Genomic DNA, 6,988 nt, shown 5'->3' with positions numbered 1-6,988 from the left:
AACCCAAGGACACCCCCTAAAACACCATCACTTTGGATAATTATTTCATGATAGGTTATGACTTCAATCGAATTTTTTCTCTCATTAAATTACCAAAAAAACTTCTTATTTATGGATAATTATTTCAAAGTTTTTTAGCTAACATACACTTCATTGTCTTCTAATGCTAATAAGTGATTAACTGATTGTAATTTTTCACATGTGATCTATGATTGTGCATGTTTGCTTCCTTGTTAACATAGGAAATTGTCATTAGGTGATTGTACATGTCAATTTCAAGTATAATATTGTCTAATCAAAATGATTTTCTGATAGACTGTATGAAGAGTTTGTTATTGTGTCATACATGTTGAAACAAAATAGGGTATTATGAAATAAATGGTAAACAAGAACTGTTAAGATTGTGTCTTACAGCAAGACAAGAGCTAATGATTGTAGGGGAGTTTTTTGGTGCTATCTGATCTTATATTTATGAAGGAAAGACTTAATTAAACTAATCTCCCACTAGGAATACTAAATTCTACATATTATTATTATTATTTGTATATTTAGGAGAGCAATATCCATAATACTCATTCACACTTAACATTTTCAAAATAGTCAAAGCATGTTTACATGAAAGGCTATTTAACTAGAATCTCTAGCACGTGCACGTTCTTGTTACCATATTGACGACAAAAGAGTTACTCCCATGTGAAACCTCATATATGTTCATATTGATGGCCTACACCTTGAGGATTTAAACATCTCCTCATTAGCTTACTTAGTCAAATGATGTGAACCACCTTTTTATAATGTCCTTCAGCAACAATATATATGTATTGAGAGGCTTTATGCTTCCTTTGTGACAAAGTTCATAGTAACATTATATTTATGCCTAAATGATTAGACCTATTGTCATGCCCATCTCTAAATTTCAACTTCATTCTGCAACCAAATTGCACTTTGCGGATGTATTGACCACATTTTTTGGAATAGACTTATAAATGAATTAACCCTATACTTTTTCGCTGCCTTGAACAACAACTTACCAACGTCCTTACTATTCTTCCATTTGGCATCTGTGTTCATGCAAATGTGACAGATAAAAACTTCATGAGAAGCATTGGGAAGACAATAGTGACAGAATTTTCCATGATTTTGTGTCTATCAAATACCATCACGAGATCCTTAACCACCCTACTTACATTTAAGTTTTCACAAGAACCGGTCTTAACTTTAACCGGTCTTAACTTTAAGTAGCATCGGATTCCCCATCACCAACCCTACAGCATTATATGTGAGGTTGTATCAGTAATGGCAACATGCAAGGGAATATATATTTGTTGGGATCCTTTTCATGGCAAGATAAAATTCTAATTCTTTGTCATCTTATATCTAAGGGATCAACATACTCATTAAGTGATGTACTTCACTATTTAAGTTATTTTCGTGTAGCAGCTTTCCCAGACCATGATAGTTCAAAATTGAAGATATTTGGAGCGCTTTGGTTTTGTAAGGATGATACTTGTAAGAAGTATCATTTTCACATTTTTTTAGCCTAGTTTCTTTCTCTTAATGCATAAGCCTTCACTGTAATCTTTAAAAGCTGCAACTGCAACATAAATTACTAACAAATGAATTTTAAACGTGCCCATGAGATAATAAGGATTTCAAAAATATACAAAAATATCGCCAGATAGAAAATAATGTAAAGTACCAAGATCTTCATGAGTAATTATGCCAGTGCCATTGCACACCATTGATGGCTATCCACAGCTCATTGTTACATTTAAAGGCACTACTAATGACAAGATCTAAACAGCTACATGCATCAACATAAATCTTTAAACATTTAGCAAAACCAAAAAACGTTGACTTTTTATATACATAAATATTTTAATAAGAAATCATGTTGTATGCACGCCATGTGTTCGTGATGCCCATATACCAAACACAAGAAACCAGAAGACAAACAAGATAGCCCAGTAGCGTGCAGGTCCATATTTGATTCTAGTAAGCACAATCTGCAATTTTCCGAAGTGTAAATGTTATTGTTGACAGATGCTATCTATTTTCCCCTCTTGATAAAGATATAAACATGCAATCAAGCAGTAGTCTCCATCTAATACATTCAAATAAATGAACAATGCAGTGAATCAAAAAACAAATTTCACGATCAAAGAAACAAATGTCAGTGGAACACACATATCCTTGTGACTGAAAGATTCAAGATCACAACCAAATTAATTTTGCTAGGTCATATAAGCAAGTAAACCAATGAGGCAGCAACCTAGTAGTAACAACTTTGGGGAGCTAAAAGGGAAAACCAAATCCATAATAGAACTTAAATCTTGAACCTGACGGCAAAAGTTATCTGATATGAAAAGATTAGCCAGTGCTTGTAAAACCAGCTATGGGAACTGATCCTTTTATTTTTGGTGGAATGTATTGCCAGATGAGACAACTATCAGTTAAAAGCCAAATCAATAAGACATGCATCAAGAATTATTTCATCAAATTTTGAGCATTCTCCACCACCTAAAATCATAGGTTTCTGGTTGTTTTCTTAGTTCTTTTTGTATATATGATACCGCTTCAAAAGGAGGCTTTTTTTCTTGACAGAAATCTGGTCCATTACTGTGTTCTCTTAATTCTTACCATAAATAGCTTATGGTTTCTTATTAAAATAAGTCAATGATACACCGGGGTGAATTTTGTTAGGTTTGTTCAATCTAGACAGGGGACACCAACAAAGAAAAACCAGTCCATGCTCCAGCAGTTCAACCAGAATTTAGCTTAATTACTATATTAAGTGAGGTGAAGTCCCATTGGTGGCAGTCAACACAAGAAAACGTTGGCAGCCAAACAAGGAGCTACCTCTCAACCCTAAAACATTGGTGAAAAGGAAACTCATGGGATATAATATCCCAAATAACCCCAAGGAGTCAATAAAATGTGACCAATCATATGGGTTTACACATATAGAGTCCAATTAAATTAAACTATGCTTTAAAGATGCAAAACCAAATGAAATAGAATCGAAGCTACTTACAAAGCGAAAGAAGACCACAATGGTTAAAGCACAAATGCCTCCAAGGAGAATATGAAGACCATTTCTAGCAGTTTTCTGTACATCAAATTGGAGTCCATCAAATAAAGCCAAAAAAAAAAAAAAAACAAGGCATACCGAATGTGAGAGATAGAATACATATAATCACTAAATATGAAAGCATGAGTTCAAATACAGACAGGGTAGTTTCCAAAAGAAACATTTTCCACTTAAAGACTGGATAAATATACCATATACATTTTCCAAAAAGACCATTTGACCCTAAAGCATAATAATTACACAAGACACTTGAAAAAGGAGAAATTAATGATAACATTAATGGCCTAATTTAGGACATCAAATGACCTTCATAATCAGCGGAAAACAACTTAAAATTTACAGTTTCTGTGTCCATCAGAAGTAACAATCCTCATCTTTTGGGGTGTTTTCTTTTTTTTTCTTCTTTTTTATTCTACTTCGATTTTGCTGTGACTTGTTAATGCATAAAGGCAAAGAATTTTAACTTGCTTTCTGATAATTGTCAAAGAGTTACAAAGCCAACAAGGAATACTTATCTTCTCAAATGAGATAGACAACCATTGGTTACTAGAACCGTAAACTATTAGAATAGTAAAGTAACTATTATTCATTTCGCAACATAGTGTCAAGACTGAGAACTTCAAACTTCAAGAATTTAAGAGAACCACATTATGTCCCGTTCATATATTAACCGATAATCAATAATTCTTCCAACTGATTGAATCAGTTCGGCTTGCGAATGATATAAACAAATGCCAGTTAAAACTACAAAAGTATATCAGGAAAGTATAGAAAATACCAAAAGACAAAGAAGTCTCTGATGCATAAAAGTCACAAATATAAAATCAGAAGACAGATTGACGCTAGATAAGATTATCTAGAAAACAATACCAAAACAGCTGTTATTGACACTATATCCTGAATGGCTACATAAACATATGTTTTTTCATTGGTACTTATATAAACGTATATTCTAGTTGAATCATGAGTACTACCCATACCAAGTACAATATCCTTTGTAATTAGAATTATGCTAATTGGTAATCATAATTCCAGTACAAATATAAGTTTATAGAAAACCTTAATAACTATTCAGAACATTGACACAAGGCCTATCAGATGCCAGCTCAGACCAACATAATAACAATTAATATATCAATACAGAAATACTCAATTAATCTAGGCTTCCTATCAAGTAGTTATTGATTCTGAGTAGGTACAAGCTGCAAGAATTTATGCAAACCCTCCAGTCCTGACTACACAAGCATAAAACCTCAGAATATAAGATAAGTAAGCAACCCACGGCATTGCATTTCATCACAATACTATGAAATTAAAGTAATCTTCCTTGTCTATAATAATCCAAATGAAGTATATAGCGATCCATAACCCAACACACCTTGCCAACACGAGGAGCAATGAGCCATGCAAGAGTGACAGTAAGTAGGCCAGTAGCAAGCAAGATCCCAGTGCCTTCCACCGCCCATTTTGTTGCAGGATTCTCAGCAGTCAACACCTCTTCAGTAACAGTATTCAAAGGTTGTTCAGAAACAGACTGAGAACTGCATTAGAGTTACTATTATGATGAATATTATGATTATGTGGACTAAACCACAATGAAATCTCACTAAGCCGTTGCCTTCTAATAGCAGCAACAGCATCAGGATCAACATCTGGATTTGTATGCACCTGAGTAGGATTGGGTTCTCCACTGGCTGTTCGTTCTCTTAATGCTTCATAATCCTTTAACGAAACCAGGACCTTTTTAAAGTCAGAAATCCTGATATTTTTTGCAACATGCCCACAGATTTCACAAACAGTGGATCCATGATTAACAAACCATTTAAGGGCACACGCATAGTGCACCAAAGAAAGATCACTTTTGCAAGAACAACCAAGATCAATTAGAGCGTCTTGGCTGTTACATGTACCCATTTCTAAATCGGCATTACAAATAAAAACTTCCCCATCAGGGCTCATGAACTCAACAAAATCAGATTTTCTCGCAACATTCTTGGCACTTTCACCATCTTTTTGCATTTGTTTGTCATCAGGTTGTAATTCTCCATTGCTTTTACGCGATTCTTTCAAAGGAGTAGTGATGCCCAAAAAGCCTAATGCAGCATCTCCTCTTTTGTCAGATTCAGCACACTGGCACACACGGCAGGTTGCCAAGCCTGCCTCCTTGTCTGCACTGTATGGCGAGTTCCCCTCTGAATCTTGAGACTGAAGAGAAAAAACTTCATTGCTAACTCCACCAGCGTTGGTTTGTGACGGGTTTTCTTTACCCATCTAATCAATTGACTGAGTTTCACAACAAGTCAATTATATAAAAAGCCTTAGTTGATCCATAACCCTCAAATTCACAACAACTAACAATTGGGACCTTGAGATTCCTGTTTTAGAATGATAAAAAACACATAAAAACAATTAGTTAGACAGAAATTATGTATCCAATCTACTGAACAAAGCATGATAGAAACAACTCCAGGGTGAATATAATTATGTGCAGACAAAATCAAGAGAAAGATAGAAAACCTCGCCCATTGCAGCCATTCTAGGATGGAAAACTTCAACTTATAGAAAGCAAAGAAACAGGTCGATAAATTCCATAAATTTTTAAATGAAATAAAAACCCTAAAAAGAGTAATTGAAAGAATGAACCTTTCAAGAAGTGGGAGTTGAAGGGGGAAAAGAATGGCAGATAGAAAAAGGAAAGTTGGAGTTGAATCCTTCAGAGTCCAGCAAAAGAATGAATGGTGGATGCTCACTTTCAATTTTCATTTATTCTATGAGTCGCCGAAGTGGCTTTGTTTGTACAAAAATACTTTGCTTCCTCTACACAATACTTTCTTTCTACTACTCCACGTCTAATTTACTTACTGTTTACCTAACAGGGATGGAGAATCCGTTGCTTTGTTCTCTGGACGAAAATTTAAAAAATAAATTTAAATTCCATCTTTTCAAACTATAAAAATTTAAATACGACGATGGGCCCTCCGTATACGTAGTTTGTCTGGATGACAATTTAAGGTAAGAAAGTGCACCCATCAACGTCTCAATGATGACTTAAAGTCAAAAAGGGGACGTCGTTAATATTAAAGATGGTGATAGAAAATGATATTCTCCGACTCAAAACCTATAGCATAATAGAATTCAATCTAATAGCTAGACAATTCAATAAACAATTAATGGCTAGATAGTTTCAATTCAACTCAATATTTTATAAAGATTAATGTTCTTTAATGGTGATAATTTTATTAAAAGAGGGGCTTATCTATATTTTGTGACACAACACCTTTATAACAATCATTCAATAAAATGTTAACTTCTCTATAAATAAGATATTAGCATAACTCCCTTCCATTTAAATTTAAATCACTGATTGGGTCCTAAATTGAAATAGCTCCAAATATATTTTTCTTTTCAAAAAACTTGTATATAAGTGAAATAAGAGAGAAAATATCTCGTATTACTCTTGTATTATATTCAAATTAGTGACAACACCATAGATTTAGGCATTCTGATCATCGGATCGAACCATGTAAAAAATCATGTGTCTTATTTTTTCTTTTACTTATCTCAATTTATCCTCTTATACACCCGTAGTACACTTGCTCGAGTATTTTCATATTTAATCATTATTATCTTAGTCTATCTTGTGCAATAGTTTGAATTATGTACATCAATTAGTGATAAGAAATTACATCAACATTTTTACACTAGAAGGAGGGCACAAGCACATCTCCCACTCACAATTATAACAATGGCTTGCGAAAAATGGCATTGAAAGAAGTTACACAATTGATCTTTAGACAATTTAGAAAGTAGTCCTAAACCTCTCTCCAATAAGAAAAAAAAAAAAGGCAGAAATTACCTTTATACTATGCTGAACCGAATGTTACAACTTTATAGAAG

At 33.7% G+C, this 6,988-nt stretch overlaps 1 pseudogene; it reads right to left on the bottom strand.

Annotated features, from left to right (window-relative positions):
* Nucleotides 1-1,617: 1,617 nt before the first annotated feature.
* Nucleotides 1,618-5,987, bottom strand: LOC123198734 (annotated as a pseudogene).
* Nucleotides 5,988-6,988: the final 1,001 nt, after the last annotated feature.

The sequence above is a fragment of the Mangifera indica genome, chromosome 16, assembly GCF_011075055.1.
Source record: "Mangifera indica cultivar Alphonso chromosome 16, CATAS_Mindica_2.1, whole genome shotgun sequence".
Lineage (NCBI taxonomy): Eukaryota > Viridiplantae > Streptophyta > Magnoliopsida > Sapindales > Anacardiaceae > Mangifera > Mangifera indica.
The sequence above is the reverse complement of the archived record's forward strand: the minus strand, read 5'-3'. Positions and strand labels throughout refer to the sequence as shown.